Source organism: Chinchilla lanigera, unplaced genomic scaffold, assembly GCF_000276665.1.
Source record: "Chinchilla lanigera isolate Chin_1 unplaced genomic scaffold, ChiLan1.0 scaffold00031, whole genome shotgun sequence".
Taxonomy (NCBI): domain Eukaryota; kingdom Metazoa; phylum Chordata; class Mammalia; order Rodentia; family Chinchillidae; genus Chinchilla; species Chinchilla lanigera.
Window position 1 is genome coordinate 4,624,939 of NW_004955432.1, and position 25,031 is coordinate 4,649,969.

The following is a 25,031-nucleotide window of genomic DNA, read 5'->3' on the forward strand; positions in this document are numbered from 1 at the left end:
AATAATTCTTCAGTAAAACCTCAGAGATAATACAGAGTTTCACTAGACAAGATGGTAGGAGTTCACCATTGTAATTCCATTGCATAGTGTTACCTTCAAATCAGTTGCTCAGACCACCAGACACAGGCATGCAAAGTCGATCAGAACATAAAAAATTGTGAGCATTAACTGTTCATTTCAATACACCATCAGACAACAGTAATACAGTCATTGCAGCTATTCACATATATATATATATTTTTATGTTTTGCCTTCCTTCTTTCTTTTGCTTCTTTCCCTCATCCCAGAAATCCATATACAGTATTTTAGAATCGTCATTTTCTTCTTCATTGATAAGCACATGAAGAAAGGAAGGACTCTCTTGGTTTATATTCAGACTGGAGTTAGGTATACTGATGTCATATAACTCATCAATATTGGTGGAAAGTGGATGAATAGAGTACTGGGGAGTAGTCTTAAAGTGACTTAAAACAGAGATGTATCTTGAACTTCACGAGGAAGAGCCATGATTGTCCCCTTGGATACTCCTGGCTTGCAGTACTTTTTGTCATCTCCAGTTGCTCAGAAAAACTCTAGAAGGAGTGTTGTCAGCCACAAGCTGCAGAGCAGAGGAAAGTAAGGTAACTACTACATGAGAAACAGGAAGTACACAGCAAAACTTGTAGGAGAGGAGAAGGAAGAAGATATGGTCCATAACGTCCCACCTACGTGACTCAACCACACACCCCACGAGTGTGTTTTACTACTGTCCTACCCACCTCTCATGTCAAACAAGGTATTAATCAAGAGTATCACATGACTCCCGCTAATACTTTCCTTCTAAGTAATATCAATGTGTTAAAAGATAAAAAGATTCCATTTGTGAGGGGAGAACTACAGGACACGAGGAGCGTAGAATCTGAAGTTCTTATGTTTCCCTTTCTCAACACCAGGAAGGGCATTCATGTAATAACTATATTTTAGTTGGCACATATTTATTTTCTTGGCCAAAAAGTGAGGAAATCGAGAGATACAATGTGAGAAAATCCTGTGCGTGAAACCAACTACACAAACGCATATTTTTCATCTCTCACAAGCTCAGGCCCTCTCTCAAGTCCACTGCGTCTGGTCCTTGCCTGGACTCATGCCATTCTCTCAGTTATTTGTATTAATGCGGGAACTGTCTCAGCACGTGGGGCTAAGAGTGCTTGCCATGGGCGACTCCATTTTATAGAGCAACGAACAGGAAGAGCCCACTGAGTCCAGTGAAAGCGAGGAGATTTGGGGAGTGTTGGTGCATGCTTGTAAAACCAGCAGTGAGAAGGTGACACAGGAGACTAACAGGGACCTCAAGGTCACTCTGGGCTCTAGAGTAAGTTTAGTGACATAGAAAATTACCCAGGAAACCCCGTCAAATAAAAACGACAGATGTAGCTCTGCCGAGCCAGGAATAAACTCTGCTGAAATACAGTTTAGACAGGTCAGCATGCTGAGAGAGAAATTTATCTAGAAGCCTCTGGGTTACAATTTACCACCCGAGCTCCACTAACACCAGTAGGGATTTGCTTGTTTCTATCGCAACCGTTTCTGCGTTGTCACAGTTCTCGGGGAGGGCAACGAAGCAGGAGCAAATCAGTGCTCAAGACGCGGGCAGTAGGAACTGTCCAATCAGGGGGCAAGGGAGGCGGGCTCTGTTGCCTGGCGCTAAATCCCAGATCCGTGGAGCGCCCTGGTGAGAGCCGGCTTGCCGGGCTACACCGCCTGGCTGCACCGCCTTCGTTTAGGAGTTCTACCGTCCGCGGCCTGCATTGGAAGGACCGGGGAGGACCCCCAAGCCACGCAATGGTAACAGTGTGGGATGGGTGCCCGGAGATGGGACCGAAGGGGATGCGATGTTGGCGAGGGCAACCCGGAAGTGGAAGGCACAGCAATGGCAGACCTGAGCTTTCCTCCATGATCTAGGGTCTCAGTTCTTCCCGGCCTCTAGCCATGTGCCCCCTCGGTCCCTCCTGCTTTGGCTGCGGCTGCCCTATGTTGGGTACCGAGCAGCAGGTCTCACCGCAGCCACCCTGGCAGCCAGGAGTGCAGTCTCAGGCAGCCCCAGCTCACAGACGCGTCTCCACCAGTGCCTGTGCGGAGAGTGGGAGTTGCGGGGAAACCCAGCTTCAGGTCAGGGTTCATGCTGAAAAAGCTTTGGTTTGCTGGATCCCTGGTCTCACCCCTCCCACCGACTAGGATAGCAGTTCTATAAATGTTTGTGATACTGGGTTTTAAACCCAGTTTACCCTCTGAGGTCAGTGCTCCTTCATGAGTAAATTGTGAAACTTCCAGTATGTTCCCACATTTCCATCCTCATGATAGTTGATGGTAAATGCCGCGAGAATCCAAAGATAGGTTTAACTCATTTTTCGTGTGATTTAGTGCTGGAGCGCTTACCATGCATGCAGTAAATGCCTGTATTACATAAAGAAGCGCAAAAAATTGATCATTTTAATTGTTGCGGTGTCACATCTAGTAACAAATAGACTATATCGGTGAGGCCCTCCCATAGAGTTTAGAATGCTGAGAAAAGTGGAGGTGATGTTAATATATTAGCAGAGGCAGGAGAAAGTGTTCCTGCTGGAACGGACTGAATGTTGAAGAACTGTGTGAAACTCACTGAACTTGAGCATCTACATGGACATGTGATTTATTAGGAGTGGAAAGGGTAAGGGGTGTCATGTCATACGTAATGGTTTGTGTCTCTATATCCCCCCGAAGCCTCATACAGTCATGGGGCGGGCTTCTAGTGTTTCTGAGTGATTCACGGCCCAGTGCTGGGATTATGGGTGTGAGTTGCACATCTGCCCTGGGGCAGGTAGTTTGCATACAGTGTAAGGGAGGGAAGCGGCTGCTTGCCGCTGCTCCTCCCTTTTTGCCCTCACTGCCTTTGCTGCTACTCTTGCTGCTGCTTTTGCTGTTTTCTGCTGCCTTGAACTGTTGCCCTCTGCCATGTGCCACCTTGCCTGGGAACCAGCGGAGTATGGACTGAAACCTCCACAAACTGTGAGCTAAACACCCCCTTTCCTAATTGTGGGTGTCAGGTATTTTGTGCCAGCAACAAGAGAACAGTAACCAAGACATCATATAATTGCTATAGACTGTTTGTGGGCATAGTTTAAAAAATGGAAATGCTGATTGAGGTGGCTTTATATTAAAGGACCTCTAAACCCTAAATGTGAGGTCTGTAGGCACATGAATTCTTAAGGATAAAGGATATTTTGTTCTTTGTTTGTTTGTTTGTTTTCTATAGGGAGGACCAAATAGGAGGAGAAAGAAAGTGGGGGAATAGAGGGTGGGAAAGGTGGCAGTATCCAAACCTACAACAGAAAAGGTCTTCCACTGAAGTCGAATTTTTTTCTTTGTGTGAAAATCATTTGTACCTTGGCTCAATCTGAGAGTGGGTCAAAGACCACAGGCTTTAAGGAAGAAGTTAGTAAAATTTAGATAAACATGCTTCTTGTTTCTACTGATTAGTTAATCATTTTTGAGGAAAAATTGTAAATTAGGAATGTGGCCTTTACGTTTAAATATTGTTGGATACAATCATCTGAGTAAGGTGGGAAGGTGTTTTTCTGAGATACAAAAGATCGCAAGCTGTGGTTGGTGTTTTCTTGGGGCAGAGGATTAAACACAGGGCTTTTTCTCTGAATTGCATTCCCCATACTTTTTAATGTTCTGTTTCTAAATTTGAGATCAGGTCTCACTAAGTTGTCCAGGCTGCCGTGAAATTCTGATCTTGTTTAGCCTCTTGTAGTTTTAAAATACAGGCATGTACCAACATGCCTAGCTAAAATAGGAGTTCTTTTATTACTACTATTAACGAGGATTATAATGGTCAGTTAGATCAAACTTCATTGCATCATGTTGTGCCCACCTTTCATCCTAGCAGCTTGGGACACTGAGGCAGAAATTGCAATACTGAAGTCAGCCTAGACAATGGAGCAAGGCCCAGATAACAAAGTATAACAATGGTGCTGTGTATCCAATCTAAAGTAACTTGTATAACATACACAGTGCCCTATATTCATTCTTTAGTACTGAAGAATAAAATAAAAAATGATTAGTATTCAGTGAAAATTTACTTTGATACTTGAATTTTCTTCTCTTTGCACACTACTGGTGCATAATACAGTACTTGCTCAAGATACTAGCCAGCAGCAATGAGTCACTGCTCTGTCTGTGACCAGGCACAAAGTGAAAACAACCAAGATTCAGCCCTGGAGAATATGAAACTTACTAAGTATTTTCCTCTATTGAGTACTGTATTGGTCATGTTCTCCTGGTGAATTGAAAAGGGACACATTATGAGTAGAGTTTGGATAAAAGAGCACTACTCTAGGGTTTGTTTTGTGGTTTGGTTTGGTTTCATTTGGTTGGTTGTTTATTTATCTACCTACTTTGTTTTTTTGGGGGGGTGTTTGTTGTTTGTTTGTTTTTGTCTATTTCAGACAGCGTTTCACTATGCAGTTCAGGCTGGCCTTGCACTCACTTTGTAGCACAGGTTGGCCTCAAACTCACAGCAATCCTCCTGCCTCGGCCTCCCAAGTGCTGGGATTACAGGTGTGTGCCACCACACCTTGCATACCTCCTATGAATTATAGAGAGGTGCACCACTCCATCCATACTGTCCAGCTTGCTTTACCAGGACAAGGCAATAGGACAGAAATTGTCAATAAACAGACATAGGGCTGAGCAGTGTAACCACACTCATCAAGCATGTATAAGGCTGAAAATATTTCCCTTCCTATTTCTAATTTATGCTGATTCTAGGAACCATTCTATCTCCCTTAATCGTGGAGAAAATATTTGGCTTTGTATTTCACCCTATTTTGATTTCCCAGGGCCTCTTCCTTGCCCTTGATGGGCTGATGCCACATCTGTCTAGCACTGTCACATCCACAACTTGGGGCTATTTTTCCTTAATAGTGACTTGCATCGGTCTGGGGAAAGAGGGGACCATGAGCCTTTGCAATGTGTTCCATATGTGGATGGAGCCTGCAGTCCATGAAATTCACTCATGTTCTGTTGAATTCCCCAAATTCTGTGTACAGCTCTCCCACGTTGTTGTCCTGAAGAAGGCCCTGGGAATGGTCTGTCAAGAAGGGCCCAGTTGACATAAAGCACAGAGCTTCAGTTAAAGCTACCTCTTAGTCTAGCCTCTACACCTCCTTGTGTGTCGTCATGGCATAGCAAGGACTGGATCTGATTTTCACTCTGGTGGCATCAGAAAGGCAACAAAAAGGGGAAGACAGAGAGAGAGACAGAGAGACAGAGAAAGAGAACAGACTGGAGTTATTTGGGTAGAGTTCCTCAGCTTGAGTTTAGGGTACAGAGGTAGAGAGATGGCAGCTTTTGAGGTCTTTTGCCTCTCAGGGTTCCATATCATTCAGGAGCTTATGTGTCCATTGCATCTGCTAAGTCAGAGAATTTTGGCCACTGTGAATTCATACTTCAGAAAACATTAGGAGGTAGGTAACCTAATACCTTACTAACTTTTTCCACAATTATGAGAAAACAGGTTTCTCAAGTACTTTCTTTTTTTTTTTTTTTTTTGGTTTTTCTCCGGTACCAGGAACCGAACTCACAACCTTGCACTTGCCAGGCAGGTAGGCAGGTGCTTTGCCACTGAGCTAAATCCCCAGCCCATCAAGTACTTTCAGTGATATAAGTGCCATAGGAAACATTCTTATTGCCTAGAAACAAATTTGTGAAAATGCTATAGATGCTCAGGAGAGTATTTGCTAGTATATCCATTTCAACTCTGATACACACTCTCCATACTACCATCACTAGTAGGCAACAATTCCTATTTCTCATAGTCACCAACACCAGAGTATTTCTAACTTGATGAATTTTATGGATATTAATTTAGATTCATTTTCATTTTGTTCTTTTACATATCCTTTTGCTTATGTCTTCAGTTTTCTTTTTCCTGTGTAAACCCTTCTATAAATTATGTGCTTATATTTTATATTTGTATTGTGGTGAAGATACTTTTATAATTAAATGTTTTTCTCTGTGTATTTCTTGGTCATTTCTAGAGAATGAAAATACCTTCTGCAATTTTCGTCAGCAGGTTAATTTGATCAAGTATTTTCTTTGATGAACAGAAACTCTAAAACATTACTCTTTCCTCTGTTCAAAGCTTCCTTAATACTTGTGGCTTTTCAAGTTTATATCTGAAGTTTTTTCCACTCCTATATCAGCAAGTCATTTTCTTATAACTTCTGCCATAAAACATTTTCATATTTAATATTTTTGTCATGTATCTATATTGAATGCATCTTTGATTGTTTGTGATACAAAATTAGGTTTACTTGGCCCATAAAATGTACAAATACCACCATGTATGGATAATTTATTACCTCTTCCTCTTTGTACTGCCAGCCATAGAAAATCTCAATTTGGAAGAAAGCACAAGTATTTCTTGAGATTTCTCATAAATTTAGTGAGTTTACATGTCTGGTGTCTAGACTTGATGACAGTAACTCTATAGTGTTTCCTGAAAAATAGGAAAGGATACTTCTCCTCCTCATTTTTATTTGAGGCTTGAAAAAGTGTTCTGTCCTCTGATTTTCAGAAGGGATTGTAGAAGATTTTGTTACATTCCTAGTTGAACTATTGTCATTATAAATGTAGCAGCATTAAGGATAGACTTTGAAGTAATTATAGTATTTATAAATACTATGTTTACTTATGATAAGAAAGAGGCAATGGGAAAACAAATATCACCAAATCTAAGCCCGAAGCTTATTCTCTGCATATGTAGATCATATTCTCTAATTGTTTTCTTTTGGTTTTCTGAGACAGGATCTCACTCTACTGTTCAAGTGTACCCTGAATCCCCTCTGTAGCTCAGGCTGGCCTTGAACTTGTGGTGATCTCCCTGTAACAGCCTCCCATGTGCCACCATGCCTGGCTATCAAATTTTAATCATGTGTAGTATTTTTTGACTATATTGCTGATTTTTAAAGAATTTGTTGGTGATATTTTATAGAGATATAGATAGATATAAGTGCTTATCAGGGTATGAATATTTCTAGGATTTCATAGAATTCTTCCTTTGCAATGATAATGTGAGGAACATTTTCTATAAAACAAAATATTAGCATAGATTGAGAGAAGAAGCTGAGTGGAACATCCATTATCTGCTTTTAAAATTGACATTAGAAGTATTCACAAAAATTTATATAACTTGAGACTTCTAATTAAATGTATTTTTAAAATGAAATAGTTGCTTCTCTAAAATGTTCATCATATTCACATGTTGTAGGTATATCATTGCATTCTTGATTCTATTAATAACAAGACACTTTTTTATATTTGAATTTCTAATATATAAAGAGGTGTTGTTAAACAAATCTAAACAAATGACCTTTGGTTTCTATATATTCAGTGTAATAATGATCTTGAGAAAAAGTTTTGAGTGCTATTTTTTATAGTATGTGTTGTGAAAGGGAATTGCTTAGCTTTATTTTACTGGCATAGTTTTAGTGATTATTAGAGAAACTTTGAGAAACACTATAATTGTTTTCAGGTGATCTTCTCTGGCAGGATAGGTGTTCTTGTCATTATTCTAAAATGTTACATCTTCATGATTTTATCATTTGTGGATAGTGATTTCAACTTTTCCACTTCAGTGGTTATATCACTTACTTGTCTTTCTTGCCTTACAACACCACATGTGAATTTTGGTTTTATGTGACAGAATAGTGGAGGTTGTGAATATCTTTGGTTAGTATCTGAGCATAAAAAATTCATGTAGAGTGTCTCTATTCAGTGTCCATGTGTTAGATTTATGGTATGTGTACTGTATCTAGTTGTAGGCCTCTTTTGATTTTTCTAAAATTAAAGGCCTTTAAGAAATAATAATGAATAGAAACTAAGATTTAGAAAATATATTTATGCCAAGATTCAGAAAATCACATTTATTTGTTGATTTAGATTTCCAATGTGTAAATGTCCTTATTTTTGATAAAATAAAATTTTCACTTACAATGAAGTGGCTGTGTGTGTGTGTGTGTGTGTGTGTGTGTACTTATTACTTCATATTGAACCTAGTGCATCACACAGGCTACAAACTCATGCTATCGCTTAGCTGTGTGTCAAGATGAGCAACTGTTTTCTAATAAGTCCTTTCGTTGGACTAGGTAATATTTTATACTGAATGTGAGAATCTGCAAGCAGAAGTATAATGGGCCCATAGTTACCTTTTCTGGTAAAAATGTTGCCTTGGTTTTAGGTGGAGATTGCATTAACTTGGTGAAATTATGTCCAAATATTTCTTACCTTTTTCAAATATTACATGTGTGAACAAGCCCACCTGAGCATATCATTTTAAGATAATGGTTGCATTACTATATGTTTTCTATACATAACAAATATATTCACCATGAGGATTTGATATCTCTATCTATATCTATAAGTCTATCTCATATCTTGATCTTTATATTGAAGTTTCCATGAAACACTTGTAATATAGTTGGTAGATAAATTTACAAAAGAAAGTTTTTTGATGACCAGTTCAGTTGCTTGCCATTTGTTGGATTCTCCAACATTCTTCTTATACTATGTTTGAAAATTTAGATATTTCTAAGAATTTGTATATCTACTTTCTAAGCATCATTAATGACAAGTTAATTATACTTTTTCTCTTATAAAATCCTTGATTAGCTAGGTGCACTGGTGTACATATGTACTTCCAGAATTCCAGCTGCTGATATAATAGAATAAAAATTTGATGTTGAGCATGGGTTAAATTGTGATTCTTTCTTAGAAATTAAAATATCTGTGGTCTTTATAAAGTTTTCTCATTTTCAGTGTGATTTCTTGCTATTAGCCATGTCTTGTTCATCTTTCCCACTGTATTGATTCTTGTTTTATTAATGGTTGTATTTTACTCCTAAAGTGTTTTGCTACATATATTTATCAAATCTTCATATTTCACTGAAAGTTGTTTATTTCAAACTTTGAGAATATACTTAAATTATCACCTAATTCTGAATATTTCTAGACCCACTTCATGACTTACTTTGAAAACAAGGGATTATTTAAGAAGGACTTTTGCATCAAAATCATATAGGTTGACTGGGAATGTAGTGCGGCTGTAGAGCACAAGCTTAAGGTAACTGCAGCCCTTTATTCCCTCCCTCCACCTTGCACTTTGGAAACACATGTCTTGGTTACTTTTCTTTCACTGCTGAGACAAAATACGTGATGCCCAAAATTAAGGAAGGAAAGGTTTATTTAGCTCACAGTTTGTGGAGGTTTGAGTCCATAGTTGGCTGGCTCCAAGGCAGAGTGGCACATGGCATAGGGCAACAGTTCATGGTGGTGCAGGACAGCAAAAAGCAAGTTATATATATATAGTTTTCCCTTCCTTCTTTTCTCCTTTCCCCCATCCCAATTGTTTTTTCCTTTTCAGCAGTTTCTCCCTTTCACAATATCTTTTGTACCTTTTGAATCTTATTTAATCTTTCAGTTGCTTACACTATGGACAATATGATGTTTACACATGTGAGTCTGATCTATTTCACTTATGAGTGTGGTCTCCAGTTGCATTCATTTACCTATAAAAGCCTCGAGTTTATGTTTCTTTGTAGCTGAGTAGTACTCCATTGTATAAAAATGCCACATCTTTTTTATCCATTCCTCAGTAGATGGGCATTTGGGTTGTTTCCAAGATTTAGCTATTACAAATTGTGCTGCTGTAAACATACATGAACATATATCACTGTGGTGTGATATTTTTAATTCTTCTGGGAAAATACCCAGAAGGGAAATAGCTGGTTTGAAAGGAACCTCTAATTGTAGTTTTTTGAGGGATTTCCACTCTGATTTCCATAGTTGTATCAGTCTACACCTCCACCAACAGTGGAGAAGGGTTCCTTTCTCCTCACAGCCCTGCAAACACTCAGGAAGCTGAGGCAGGAGGATTGTTCAGATTTCGAGACCAGCCTGTGCTACAAAGTGAGCTGAAAGCCAGCCTGAACTGCATAGTGAGACCCTGTCTCAGAAAGAAAAAAAAGAGATCTTTCCTTTTGTGATCGCTAACTGCAATCCTGTCTTCCAGGTCTGAAATTCTATCATCAGTTTCGTTCAAGCAGTTTTGCCAGCTTTCAATGGAATTTTTAATTTCCTGGATCTCTTTGAATGTTTCATGCATTCTAATTCTTTCCTATATTGTTCATTCAAGGTTTTCATCATCTTCCTATGCTCCTCTGTTTTTTATCTATGTCTTCTCTAGATTGCTGAACATTTCTTTCATTATGGTTATCTTTTTTTTTTTTTTACTTGAGAGATTAGTTCTGATCTGATTTCCTCTATAGCCTCGTGGAATTGTTTCTTTACCCAGTTGCTATTATTTCAGACATTTCAGCTGTGTTAATTCCAATTTCTTCTGTTTCACTATCTCCTGTACTTGTTCTGGGTGGGGTGGAGGACTGAGATTGCATTTTGCTCCTTCATCTTGTCATTTTTTTTTTATGGGCCAATGAACCTTTATTTTTTTAAAAAAATAGCACTTCAAATAAATTAAAAGGGATAACCACCAAGTTTTCCAATTGTGAAGAAATAGTTGAAAACCTAGAGAGAACCCAAGCTGCAGTCTTCTAACCTCATTCTTTGTCCAGTGGCAAAAATCCACACATCTCAGCACTCCCACTCCCTTTTCTCCCTCCGAGGGAAGCAGTTGTAGCCAGGAGACCAGACAAAGGAGAAAGCTGTATCTAATTGGTTTAATCAAAGACTAGACAGTAAAGTAATGTCAGTCTCCTTACTCCAACCAGTGCCCCCAAATGACATGCAATATGCCTTAATACCCACAAATGGTGAAGGTGCTTACCTCACCACAAATGACCCTGATCAGTGGCCTCAAATGACCTTCAGAATGTCCAAATGGCCCCAAATAGTAAAGATTCTTACCTTGTTGAGATGGAACTAGTGAATGACTAAAGATAAGCTCTAAACTGTGGAGAGACTTGATCCATGGAGTGCACCTTCTGAGGGAAGACATATGGAACTTATCAGCTCCCCAAACCACCTTCATTCTTTTACCAAGAAGGGTATATAGGTAGCTAATTTTATGAACAAGAAAGAGGAAAGATTTCTGGATGAAAAAGTATGCATAACCACTGCTCCCTGTCCTTGAAATGCTGACTATTGGCTCAGCTGGACAGGAGCAGTCAGTCCCTCCTCCCAAGTGACTGTCAGGATGCCTGCCTCTCAGGAGCAGGAACTCACATCACTTAGTGTTTGTGAAACAGATTCTGGTCATTCAGGCTCATATGCTCACATTCATTTCACTGCTGACCAAATTCAAAGAAGCCATATATGTAGGGGAAAATAAAACAGGATATGTTCAAAGCTCAGAGAAGATTAAGGGCCTATTTACCTCAGACCACTATGTGCCTATTAATATGTTGGCTAAGGTCTTTTATAGTAAGAAATAGGAGTGAGGGAGCACAGAGAGATAATGTAAATCTTCACAATTACATCATCACTTTTAGCTATCTTTACTGTGCCCTTTCTTGTGGAAAGGAGACTCTGCTTTAGGCTTCCTGGAATCAGCTTCTGCATAATTTGCCCATTCATCTGAGCTGAGGAGAGGTGGGGGAAGCTGTTTATGTCTTTGGCTTTAGGAAGCCAATTGTCTCTGAAAGAAAATATCCATAGCTTTTTAAGTTGTGTTTTGCAGTGCTGGTTACAGCACCCTTTCATCTGTACTACAGCCTAAGTTTTCACTCATGTCTTCACTTTTTTTTGGATCTCAGCAGGTACAACAGTGATGCTTGTCCAGAGGTACTCCCCTCTTCCTCAGTTTACCCTTTTCAGGTTCTTGGCTTGGTTTCTTATGGCAGCTCCAGCCAGTTCTCTTCCTGCTGTACCTGCTGAAGTATCTCACACATCAGGGGGATATTCTCATCATGGTGCTCTCTGTAGAGAATACAGACTACACATGTCCATGAACTTCTTACCTGTTTTCTCCATCTCTAAAATGGTGGTCAGTGCAATTATCAATGCTTAACAACCTAAGGTGCCTCCAATTTTTATCACCTGTTGTCCTAGACTAATGAGATATTCTTTTTCTTTCCTTTTTGTAACCCTTTCCTTATGGTTATAGGTTATGCACACTGTGTGTCTTCTTTCCTTGCCTCTGTGTAAAATACGCTCATTAGCCCCTGTGACCATTCCTGTTGTCTGCCTGATTTGTCCTGTAATGTATTCAGTTCTGGAAATGATGGTGATACTAGTAGTTGTATGCTTTGCTTTCTTTGAATCTAATATAATCCAAGGTTTTCTCTACCATGTTTTTCCTTGCAGAGAGAAAAAATCTCATTCACCATGGGTGTGGTCTCATAAGCTGTTTAGTACATTGTCCTCTCCTATGTCTTCATGTGGCTGCTATCTCAACAAATCCTTTTGCTGAGGAATGGCAGGTTGCCGTCTCCATGTGTGCAATCTACCTCACTGTGGGTATCAAGAACTCTGGTTCTTCATTTAGCATTTACCCTCTACCCCAATTCTGACATATCTGAAAGTAGACTTTTTAAGAGTCTGATTTACAAGGTCAGTAATCCTATCACATTCTTCCTCAGCTACAAGGATTAAAAAAACAAAAGAAAGAAGGTCTTTCCCATAAAGGACCAACTTGGAAGTTTTGTGTCTAGGGATGTATGGGGTTAATAATATCCCTTAGTTATTGCAGGCTGATCAGGTCTGCAATCTCCTGAGTGAGTGTATGGCGAAGGTTAAATAAAAAGAGGAAAATGGAATGATTTCAGGGCTCCAGGAGTATCAAAGCCCTCTCACAGAATTCTTAATTCTCTCAGGGCTAAGACCCAGACCTTCTCTGGGTTGCCCATATTTATTTGGTTATCAAAACAAGCGAGGGTTTTCAAAAAGAGCAGAACCACTCCAGGACTTCTCTAAGTGAGGTGTTAAGTTAATCCACTGAAGAATGAGATGCCTGAGGCTGTAGTCTTTATCTAGTTGAGATCTGATCCATGTGTCCTTGGCTGTGATCTTGCCTTATTCTTTGAGGCTTTCTGGCTTCGTTCACCACTACAGGTTTTAGTAGGGATTAGTGACTCACAGCGGTTCACTTACTATGAGTCCACCATTTCCAGATAGGGAGCTAGGCCTTGGACAGATTCACAAGTGAACATGAAAAGCCAATTGATTAAGTCCTGTTCAGGTCTGCTTTATAGTGGTCTCCATCAGGGATGTGAAGTACATTGGCCTTTATGATTCTACCTTTTTTCCCATCCTCCTGCCCTCTCTCCTTCCTACTATCCCTCCCAACTGCTTTGTGTTTTTTTCTTTGTTTCTTTTACTCTTTCCTGCTCACTCCCTTTTTTCCTTCCCCTATCCTTTCATCCTTTATTCCTCTGTGCTTTCATTTCTTCCATTCCTCTCCTCTCTTCACTTCCCTCTCTTTCACTTTCCTTTGTTTCTCCTTTGATTCATTATTTCTTCTACTGTGAATAACTCTCTGAATTTTTTGAACATTAATAATCAGCTAAGTATTTTATATTTTGCTGACTTTACTAAAATATACTTAACATTTGATTCATTGTTTTAAAAATATAAATAATCATCACTGTAGTCTATTTAGAATCTTTTATTCAGCTCCTAAAAAATCTCTGCCTCTTTTACTGATTTCTGCACTTTTCCCAAGCCTTGTGAACTACTAATTTACTGTACATTCTAGAGATTTTTATGTTCTGGCCACTTTCTATAAGTGCATAATTAAATACTGTATGTCTTTTTTTCAATTACTTTTGAAGATTAATCTATATGTAACATTTATCACAAGCTCATTTCTCTTTCTGAATGAATGATACTCTTTTTTTGCATACCTTATATTTTGGTTATTCATTAGTTGATGGACATTGGAATCATGTACACCTGTTTTCATAATTCCCCATGAGATCCACAGTTGAGGCAATTGAAATAGTTATAAATGTATAAATTTTCCTTTTGATGTCCCCCTTGTTGAATAATGAAATTAGAGAAGAAAGAAAAAAAACCCTACACATGCACCCTGGGTCTCTTTCCTTGAGATGACCTGTGTGAAATCAAGAAATTTTCCATGTTGGCAAAAACTGGGCAAAAGTAAACCTCCTCATTTTTTCCTGTGAGGTAGTTTGTTTAAAACAGAAATGAATTCAGATAATACCTGTATGTTTCCTTATTATAGAAACTAGAAGTTTACGTTAAACATTACTGCCCATTTATTTTTTCAATCTTTCTTTGTATTAGTACGTGTTTGCAGTATACAATGATTACCTTCATTTTGGAGAGTTGGTACACACATTTTATTCAATTTTCAGCTCTTTCACTTCCCCTCCATCTCTTGGTCTCCTTATCTTCTACAAATGATTAATTTCTCTTTTTCCTGTTATCTCAATAATGGCTTAAGTTTTCTCCACAGCCTTAGAACAATTGTTACTGTGTCTCTTTCTGGCTATTGAATTATTAATGACATCTTGTAGTGGTATTGCAAAGCATTTGCCTGAAGATTAGTGACAAACATGGTTTTAAAAGCTTCAAATAAATGAATATTTTTATCCTAAGAAAGACTTCAGTGGTAGTTTTAGTGAGTTTTTTGTTGCTAAGAAAAAAATAGCTGATACAGTGGACACCCAAAATTTTCAGGGATTATATTCCTAGAGCACCTGTGAATTGTGAAATACTTCAAATTTCAGATATAGTCAGAAAAATGCCTATAAATGTCTATTTTTATAGTTTAAACCCTAAATATGTTCTCTCCCATGGTAATTTAATAAAACACTGTATACAGTATTACAGTAATTTAATTGGATAAATATACAGTCAGCAACCTGTTATGATGTGGGAATGCTATTGCATCTGTTAGAGTTGGGTTACATGGCACCAGCCAATCAGCAGCAAGAACTGTATAATGCTCTCACATTGGCTCCTTGCAAATCTTCTGAAATAAAATTGCAGACGAATAAATATTTTATTTGCAATTTCCATGAAATTGTGTGGTTTCCCCACAAAATTATTAGGTTAATAATTTTGGAAATTAAGGAAAACTGCCAGTGACTGAGACTATGAACTCTTAACTGCAAATTCCTGGAGGTATAGTGTAATTCAAAATGATTGCTTTCAGTCAGATATAGTTCTTGATCAATCTGTTTCATTGCTTATAGTCCCGTAGAAAAGCAGAAACATTATTACACAGAACATAGTGAGGAAATCTTGTTACTCTCATTTCACCCAGGAAAGAATGGGTATGGAGGATTGGAAGGTACTACTTAAGAGTGTATTCCCAGGGACCTTCTTCCTACAAAAATACCAATAAATTAATCTGCACAAGAGGTCAGAATCTGCATGTTATTTTTAACCTTAAAAAAATCACCCTGCAACCATGCCTATAGAACATGGCATTTGTATAAGTTCTTTATGTATTCTAGATATTAGTCCTTTGTCTGAGGAACACATAGTAAAAGTTTTTACCATTCTGTGTCTTTTCTCTTCACTCTATTGGTAGTTTCCTTCGCTTTGCAAAACCTTTTTAATTTGTTGTGATCCTGCTTGATTCTTTGTAATATTTCTTAAGCAATTCAGGGCTTGTTCACAAAGTCTTTCCTACACCTATATCTTCAAGAGTTTTACCTATAGTCTGATGAGGTAAAGATCAAAATTATGTTCTCCTTTTTCAGTGTTGAGGGAGATACATTGCAGTGGTGGAAATTTTGTGCTTCACTTGCTGCCAAGAATTTGAGTGTATAAATATCACAGTTGTCCTAATGTTGGAAACAATACTGTTTTCCCCCACTTAGAACTCACTTAAAAAACCAGAATTTTCAAAATGGTTTTGTTTTCTTCCTCCCACTCTCAGTACCATGAAGGAATTTTTCTTTCACTGTCATTGTGAGAACCTAGAAGTAGTAGTAGAGGTAAAATTAAGGAAGTTTTAGGATGTCTAAAATCTGGGCTCAGGAGTTTCTGCCTCTCAGATTCTTTTATCCTCTTTCATAAGGACACTTAACATATTTCTACCCTTGTTTGATTCTTGGGTTTCTTGGGAGTAATTTATGCTTCTGCCAGTCTGCCTCCCTGTACTCCCATTTAGTCTTCAGGGGTTGCTAATTTTAAGATAGGTTGCTGTTTTGTACTCTCACTTAGTCTTCAAGGGTTGCTAATTTTAAGATAGGTTGCTGTTTTTGTTATTGAGAAAAACTGTTTCTCTGTGTTTCCAAGTGAACTGCAAAGTGGAAGTGTGTGTGTGTTCACGGTTGGATTTTTAGTGACAATATTTAACCCTGAATATGGGTTCTACTTATATCTCAAAGGTAATATGATCAAATCCTAGGTGTTCACAACTCTGAATCTGACAGATATTTGACAACCCCAAATTCTGCCTCTAAGAGGGAGTTCTCTTGTGTGTTCCATGTTTACTTCAATAATTTCTCAGGCCAGGCTCCTTTCATCACTCTTTCATGACATTTACTACATGGCTGAGAGTCCTGCTGTACTATGCCGGAGTCCTCAGTTATGGAAAAAACTATTGCTTTGCATGTTTTCTTGGTTTTCTATGTCTTATATTCACACATATGAAAATAAAAGCCATTCCTCAATGATAGCATAGGATTTTGCATCATAGACTGTTTATTTATTAATCAGCTTGCATGGCTGTCTTTTATTTCCCTTACTTTCTAACCTACACTCCTTCTGGTGTGTAGCCTTTAGTCCACCCACTGCTTCTTGGATATCTGGTGGACTCTTGTTTGCAATAGTGCTGCTGTTTACTGTGCCCAGTCTGTAAATCACCTCTCATTTTTCTTTTGTTAGAATGTGGGCAAACTTGTAAAAATTAATTTTCTTTCCACATAGTAATTTTGTGTTTGGTGAACTCTCAGAAAGTTTTGTAACTGGACACTGGCCGTGGTTAACAGCATCTAGGTAAAACTCTATTGGCTTGGGCCAGGGATGTGGCTCAGTGGCAGAGCACCAGCCTTGCAAGCACAAGGTCCTGAGTTCAATCCCCATACCAAAAAAACAAAAAAACCTATTAGCTCATCCTTGCCTTCCCTATGGATGACAATTGTCATATTTATTTTGCTATTTTTTCTAAGTTTGTCATGTGTATTCTTATAGTTTTGCTCCTTTGAAATGTTCATTGTGTGATTATATAGAAATTGTTTAGAAAAGTATTATAGCTGGGTTTTTTCTGGTCTCAGTCTATTTCACATGTGCTCATGTCTGAGTTAGGGAGAGGGAAAGGACTTCCTCATCCAGTATGGTGGTCACATGGTTGAAGCTTTTTCAAGTTTGTCATACATGTGAAAAAAAAATCAGATTTGTCTCCAAAGACAATAGCACAATGTATTTTCTGGATATTAGATCAAAGCCACTACTCTGTAGATTTTGGTGTACTCCAGATTAGAGGATATGGTTGTAGAGTATATTATTTGATCCTTCATTCTTTTATAGGTTCACAGAGCAGTTGTCTTTCCATAATTTCTTTTTCTTTTTTGGCTCTTTCCTCAACCATGGCTTTATGTTTGTAAATATGTTTGTATGTAATAGGTTTTATGTTTGCTATTTTCTCTTGAGTAATATGTTTTGTTCATTTTTCTTATGTGTGGATTTTTACTTAGTATACAAATTTTTTTATTTTATACAGTGCAAATAAATTGTGTTTATTTCTATTGCTGTCATGATTTACATAGGTATCTATGTCTCCCTCTAATTCTGAAGGCTTCATGATTTTCTTCTTGGGAAATAATTCTTTTTCATATCCCAAACATATTTGACTAAATTCTCAAAGTATTCAGATTTTATCTTTCCCATTTCAAATTAGCTAAATTGTTGTAATGAGCTATGAATAAAGTACATGTTTCAGTATGTGTACCTGTTTGCCCCTGCCTCCTGCATTAAATGATGATTATTTTTGTCACTTAATACATTAAGCACTCTATCATGAATCAACAATCCGTGTTCATATGAGCCGATCAAAGACTCGCTTCCTTTTCTGTGATCCATTTGTCATTCTCACTAACGGAGCAGTATTTAAATTCCTCAGTGGAATTTGAGTCTCTTTCCTATATGTTATAACAGCTGCCACCTTAATGTTTACTAGTTATTGATCATTGTTGAACATTTGTTGCACTGAACAGTTATAATTTTATTTGACATGTCAAAGATGTGATTTAGAAATATCAATTTTTTTCAATTTTTCCTCATTATTACTGGACATTTAGTTTGCAAAATATTGTTGTTCAGTATATATAATTTATATTTTAATCAGATCCATCCCCCATTTGTCTTCCTTATGCCACCTTTTGTTTCATTGAGCTGTAAGATATTGTGTCTTGCTTAATCTAATTTTGTTGTTCTTAGATGTTCTCCAATAAAAAGTGTAATGTTTTTATTAGGATTCCAAGCATTCCAAATTATCATTCATGAATTTTACTTAGCATTCAGTTATGTTTTTGTCTATGAAGCCAGGTTCAATGTTCAAAATTCTGTCTAAATATAATCAGAGAAGGAAGGAATCAGTTCAATAAATAATATGTTGGGGAAAAGATATATTCTATGACCTGTGAGAGCCATTTATCAGACACTTTTCTTAGTTTCTTTTTTTGGATGCTGATCTTGTAGAATCCTTATATAAATCATGCTTTAGAAGCAATGTTCAAAATAAACTGAGGTTGCCAGCAGGAGAGCCCATGTTCCCATTCTGCTGTTGCTTTAGCAATAAATTGTAGTCTAGCATCAAAATTCCTATAGGGGATGTGTATATGAATGGAGAATAAGTGTTTGATGACCAAAACATGAAGTAAACATTGGAGGACTCAGGCTCATTTCAGCTTTTAATGAGTAAATTTGAGATGTTTCATGTTCTCTCACTCTTCTTCCTGGATATCTATGTCTGATGATTCAGGAGGCAGTATCTTTTGAGGATGTAGCTGTAAATTTTACCATAGAAGAGTGGGCTTTGCTGGATCCATCCCAAAGGAAGTTCTACCAAGATGTGATGTGGGAAACCTTTAGGAATGTGGCTGAAATAGGTAAGGACAATAGTTTTTTTTTCTCTTTTGTGTATCAAAGAGTATTGGTTATTGCTTGTCAATTCAGTTTATTTCACTGGAATACAGAAACAATGACTCATCCAGGCATGGTCACATTGTACTATGATTCTAGCTGGAATCTCTGAATTTTTCTGAAATGTAGTAACTCATATTACATTTTTCTTTCTACTCTTTAGGAAAATACTGGGGTGGTAAGAAAATTGAAGATGAGTACAAAAATGGCAGGAGAAATCTAAGGTAACTTTCACTCGTAAGAACAGTGTTTGTCAAGAGTTAAAAATATTAAAACCAAGCAAAGTATACAAATGTGGCCATTTTCCAATTTCTTGAATCTCACAGTATTTCTCCAAAGATGTATACATGTGGAGTATCTATAATCTGATAATTGAATATTTGAAATATTACTGTCTGACAGATAAATACTGACATTATACCACAAATGACATTATCTAATATAAAAGAATAAATAATTTTCCATCAAGATTATAAAAATTTTATATGAAATTGCATTTAGGCATTGACTATAGGAGTATATAAAACAAATTTTGTGTTTAGACTGAAGAGTCAAATTCAGGATATCTCATTATATATACATGTGTTTCCAAAAGACCACATTCATGTCACACATGTAAGAGATACTATGTGTAATTAAATGTGGCATACACATTCAGCATTTTCAAAATTCCTATCCTTGTGAACATATTCAAATTCCAAATGAATGCTACTCTTTTGATAATAATTATTTTAAAGCAACCCTCCAAAACATTTCATCTGTTCTTGTTCCAAAATATTAGAAGGCACATTTCTATACTGTTTGTTAAAATGTTACTGTAGTATAACATCTATAGGAATTTATATATAGATTCCTCAAAAAAATAAAAAAAAATTGAAATTCCATTTCATCCAGCAGTACTTTTCCTGAGTATATTCCCTCCAAAGTTAAAGTAATCATATTACAGTAATGTAAGAACAGTACAACTTACAAAAGCTAAACTTGAGGATCAGCCTAGATATCCATTCATAGATGAGCTGATTAAAGAAATATGGGATAGCCTGGCAATGATGGTGCATGTATGGAACCCTAGCACTCTAAGATGCTGAGGCAGGAAAATAGTACATTTATGCTCAGCATAAGAAAGTTAATGACTGATGAGTTTCTATTTCAAAATGAGAAATAAATTAGACTAGGGTTGTTAACTCAGTTCTAAAACCCTGGTTTAAATCTTCAGCAGTGAAAAAAATGTGATGTGTATACATAACACAGAATGAAATAATGTAAATTTTCCCAAAATATAGATTAATCTGGGGTGAGTGATGTTATATAGTTCAGACACAGAAATTTCAATATCATGTGTTATATTTAGTATAAAAGTCCCAAATTATAAATGGAAGAGTATTATAAATGACAGATGGTTGAAAAAAAAGACAGACATTTTAGAGTCTGTGAACAGCCTCTGTGGAAGAGGGAGGAGAAAGAGTCATAGAAGAAAAGATATGAAAAATAATGAACATATGGTTTACATATGTACCAATTCTTCAAAATGAAAGTGTTATGTATTGTAAACATATCAGTTACAAACTACCAAAAGAATACTACCAGTTTGGTAAAAGCTGTTTCTGAACATCCTCCAAAGTGTACAGTAAACTCATGGTCAAGTATCCTTAGAGGGCAGCAAACCAGATCTCTTCCAAGTAAACCATTAATTAAAAGACACTTTTAAATGTAAGTGGTTATTTTCTTATTTTATTCCTTTACTGCAGTGATGAAGTAAAGAAATGCAGTGAATATGAATTATGGTATCAACATGGAGAAGTGATTTTCCAGACTGCAGATACTTACGTGAATAGAAAACTGATTGGTACAACATTAGGTGAAAGCCGTGGCTCCAAAAATATACAGATTGGTCATTCATCACTAAACGTGCCTATTATAGGTAACACTGGACTGAACTCATGTGAATATCAGAAATGTAAAGGGAACCTCTCTAGCTCTAGCAAGTATGTGAAAACCTGCTGTGATTTACAATCCTTTGAGAGGCATGCAAAGACAAATCCTGGACAGAAACCCTATGAATATAAACAATGTGGAAAATTTTACTCTTACTGCACTGAAGGAACCAGCACTGTAGAGATGCCCTTTGTATATGAGAAAGATGTAAAAGTCCTCGGTACACCCAAATATGTTCAAATCTGGAAAAAAAATCACAGTGGAGAGCATATCTATATATGTACACTTTGTGGAAAGGGTTTAAATACTCACCATTTTATTCAAATACATGGAAGAGCTCATATTGGCAAAAAACCCCATGTGTCTAAACATGATGGGAAATTCTTTACCAATAGCACTTCGTTTGGTAATCATCAAAGAACTCACATAGGGGAGAAACCTTACTTTTGTAAGCACTGTGGGAAAGCTTTCAGCACAAACCATGATTGTCAAAGGCATGAAAGAACTTACACTGGGGAGAAGCCCTACGAATGTAAGCAGTGTGGAAAATGTTTTAGCAGACACAGTGATTGTCAAAGACATGAAAGAATTCACAGTGGGGAAAAACTCCATGAATGTAAGCAATGTGGAAAAACTTTCAGCAAACAGAGTAATCGTCGAATTCATGAAAGAATTCACACTGGGGAGAAGCCCTATCTATGTAAGCAATGTGGGAAAGCATTTAGCAGACACAGTCATTGTAAAATGCATGAACAAATCCACACTGGGGAGAAACCCTATGTATGTAAGCAGTGTGGAAAAGCTTTCAGCAGGTATAGTCATTGTCAAATACATGAAAGAACTCACAGTGGGGAAAAACCTTATGTATGTATGCAGTGTGGGAAAGCTTTCAGGACACATGGTGATTATCAAAGACATGAACGTACTCACACTGGGGAGAAACCTTATGAATGTAAGGAATGTGGGAAAGCATTCAGCACACATGGTGTTTGTCAAAGGCATGAAAGAATTCACACTGGAGAGAAACTCTATGAATGTAAGCAATGTGGGAAAGCTTTCAGCACACAGGGTAATTGTCGAATACATGAAAGAATTCACACTGGGGAGAAACCGTATGTATGTAAGCAGTGTGGAAAAGCATTTAGCAGACACAGTCATTGTCAAATGCATGAACGAACTCACACCGGGGAGAAACCCTTTGTATGTAAGCAGTGTGGAAAATGTTTCAGCAGACATGGTACTTGCAGAATACATGAAAGAACTCACACTGGGGAGAAACCATATGTATGTAAACAATGTGGGAAAGCTTTTAGCACATTCAGTAATCATCGAACGCATGAAAGAACTCACACTGGAGAGAAGCCCTATGTATGTAGGCAGTGTGGGAAAGCTTTCAGGACATCATCTTGTTGTCGAAAACATGAAAAAACTCACAATAGAGTGAAGCTGTAAATGTGTAAGCAATGTGAGGAAGCTTTTACAACCCAGAGTTATTGTCGAATACACGAAAGAACTCACACTGGGCAAAAATCCTATGAATGTAAGCAATGTGGCAAGCCTTCAGCACACATAGTGATTGAGAAAGGCATGAAAGAACTCACACTGGGGAGAAACTATATGAGTGTAAACAATGTGGAAAAGCTTTCAGCACACAGAGTAATTGTTGAACACATGAAAGAATTCATACAGGGGAGAAACCCTATGTGTGTAAGCAATGTGGAAAAGCATTTAGCAGACATAGTAATTGTCAAATACATGAACGAACTCACACTGGAGAGAAACCCTATGTATGTAAGCAGTGTGGGGAAACTTTCACAACACAAAATATTGTAAAGTTCATGAGAGAACTCACATTGGGCAGAAACCCTACAAGTGTAAGCAATGTGGAAAAGGTTTCACAACACAGAGGTATTGTCAAGAACATGAAAGAACACACTGGGGGAAAACCCTATGTATATAATGAATATGGGAAAGTTTTGAGCACACAGTACTTGTCAGAGACATTAAAGAACTGAGCATAAACCATAGATATATAAGCAATGAGGAAAATTTCTCAGTACTCACTGGTACTGATAAATGCATGAATCATAAAGGGTACAAATATTATGTATGTAAATTACATGGAAAAACACTCACTAATGCTCATAGATACTAAACAACTAAGTGGAATTTAAGTATAAATATAGAAAGTGACTTGCACTGACCTGAAAGGGCAGAGTAGAGAGTAGGTCTTTCTTTGTAAGCAATATGAAAAATTACCCTAACTTCAATAACTTCACAGGCCTTCCTTTTTCACTGTCAAGAAATTTGGTACATGGTTGAGAGTTGTATTCTAACCTGCCTGAGTCCTCAGTAATGGAAATATTTCTTTGAATGTCCTCTGGATTTCCTTTGTCATATCTTCAGAAATGTAAATGTAAAACCACTTTTCTCAACATTAGCAGAGGACTTTTCATCATAAATAGCAGATATACACATTTATCAGCTTATATGACTGTGTATTTGAGTTTCTAATCTACACTCCTGATGTCCAGCAAATTGTCAGCACTTCTTGCTAAGTATCTGGAGACCTCATGTTTGGAACTGTCCTGCTTTGTTTATGGTGCCAAGTCTGTACATTTTCTCTGATATTTCTTTATTAAAATGTAGACAAATACATATAAATCTGTAGTTTCTCACCACATGGTAATTTAGTGTTTAAATATTTTTCAATAAATATTTTTTTAAAAAAGGTTTTTGGTGAGACTTAATAATAACATAAATGTCCCAGGAATACTGAGAAATTTTTACAACTGGACCTTGGGCAGTGGCTAAGAATACCCAGGTGAGATCCTACTTGACTTATTCTCTTCCCCTTACATTACGATTGTCACTTCTTTTGCTGTTTTTTCCTAAGTTTGCCATGTGTCATTGTCACTACCAGTATTCTTTTTGTTTTGAAACCTTGGAATGTTCAATAAGCGGATGTTATAGAAATTTCACACATATTCATTCTATGTTGTTTCTTTGTTTTACTATATTGCACATGTGCTCATGCCTGAGTTAGGGAAAAGGACTTCCTCAGTCATTATAGGGGTCACATGGTTGGGGTTTTTTCAGATTTTTTATAAATGTGAAAAGAATCACATTTGTGTCCAGAAACAACTGCACAATATACTTTCTAGACTCAGAATAAAGTCCTTGGTCTGTCGATATTGGTAAATTCCAAAGTAGAGGATATGGTTCTGAAGTGTGTCATTTGATCATTTATTTTCTTTGTAAGTCTACTTACTAGTAAAGTCTTCCCACAGTTTATTTCCTTTGGCTATTGCCACAACCAAGGTCATGGGTTTTTTTATGTTTGGTGTTTTTTTTTTTGAGTTACATAAGTTTTGTTCATTTTTCTTATGTATTGATTTTTACTCACTATAGAAATTCTTTGTATTTTGTACAGTGCAAATAAATTATCTATCCTCTTTTTTTTTTTTTTAACCTCTTTTGATTCACATAGATTTAAATCTCTCCAAATTCTGATGGCTTCATGATTTTATTCCAGGGAAACAATTTTTTCACATCCAAAAGATATTCAACTGAATTCTCAAAGTATTTGTTTATCTTATCCATTTCAAGATACAGCTAAATTACTGTACATGGTCTGTGAAGGATAAAGTGCATGTTTCAAGATATATATACCTGTTTGTCCTTACCCCCTGTATTAAACAGGTGATGATTTCTGCCATTTTGTACAATAACAGCTCTGTCATGAATCATTCTGTTTGCATGTTCAAAGACTCTTCCTCTTCATTCTCTCTACTAATAGATGACTCCACTACATAGAGGATTTTGTGTCTCTTTCATATATATTAAGCAATGTATCATCTTGTTTACCATTTATTGAACATTGTAAAACATTTAATATACTTAACACATAATTATTTTTGCCAAATCTAAGATGAGATTTGGGTATGACAAAATTTTTTCTACAATTTTTCCTTTTATTGGTGTTACTTAATTTTTTA

General features: G+C 37.0%; 1 pseudogene; it reads left to right on the plus strand.

Annotated features, from left to right (window-relative positions):
- Nucleotides 1–1,677: 1,677 nt before the first annotated feature.
- On the plus strand, nucleotides 1,678–23,764 carry LOC102015977 (annotated as a pseudogene).
- Nucleotides 23,765–25,031: the final 1,267 nt, after the last annotated feature.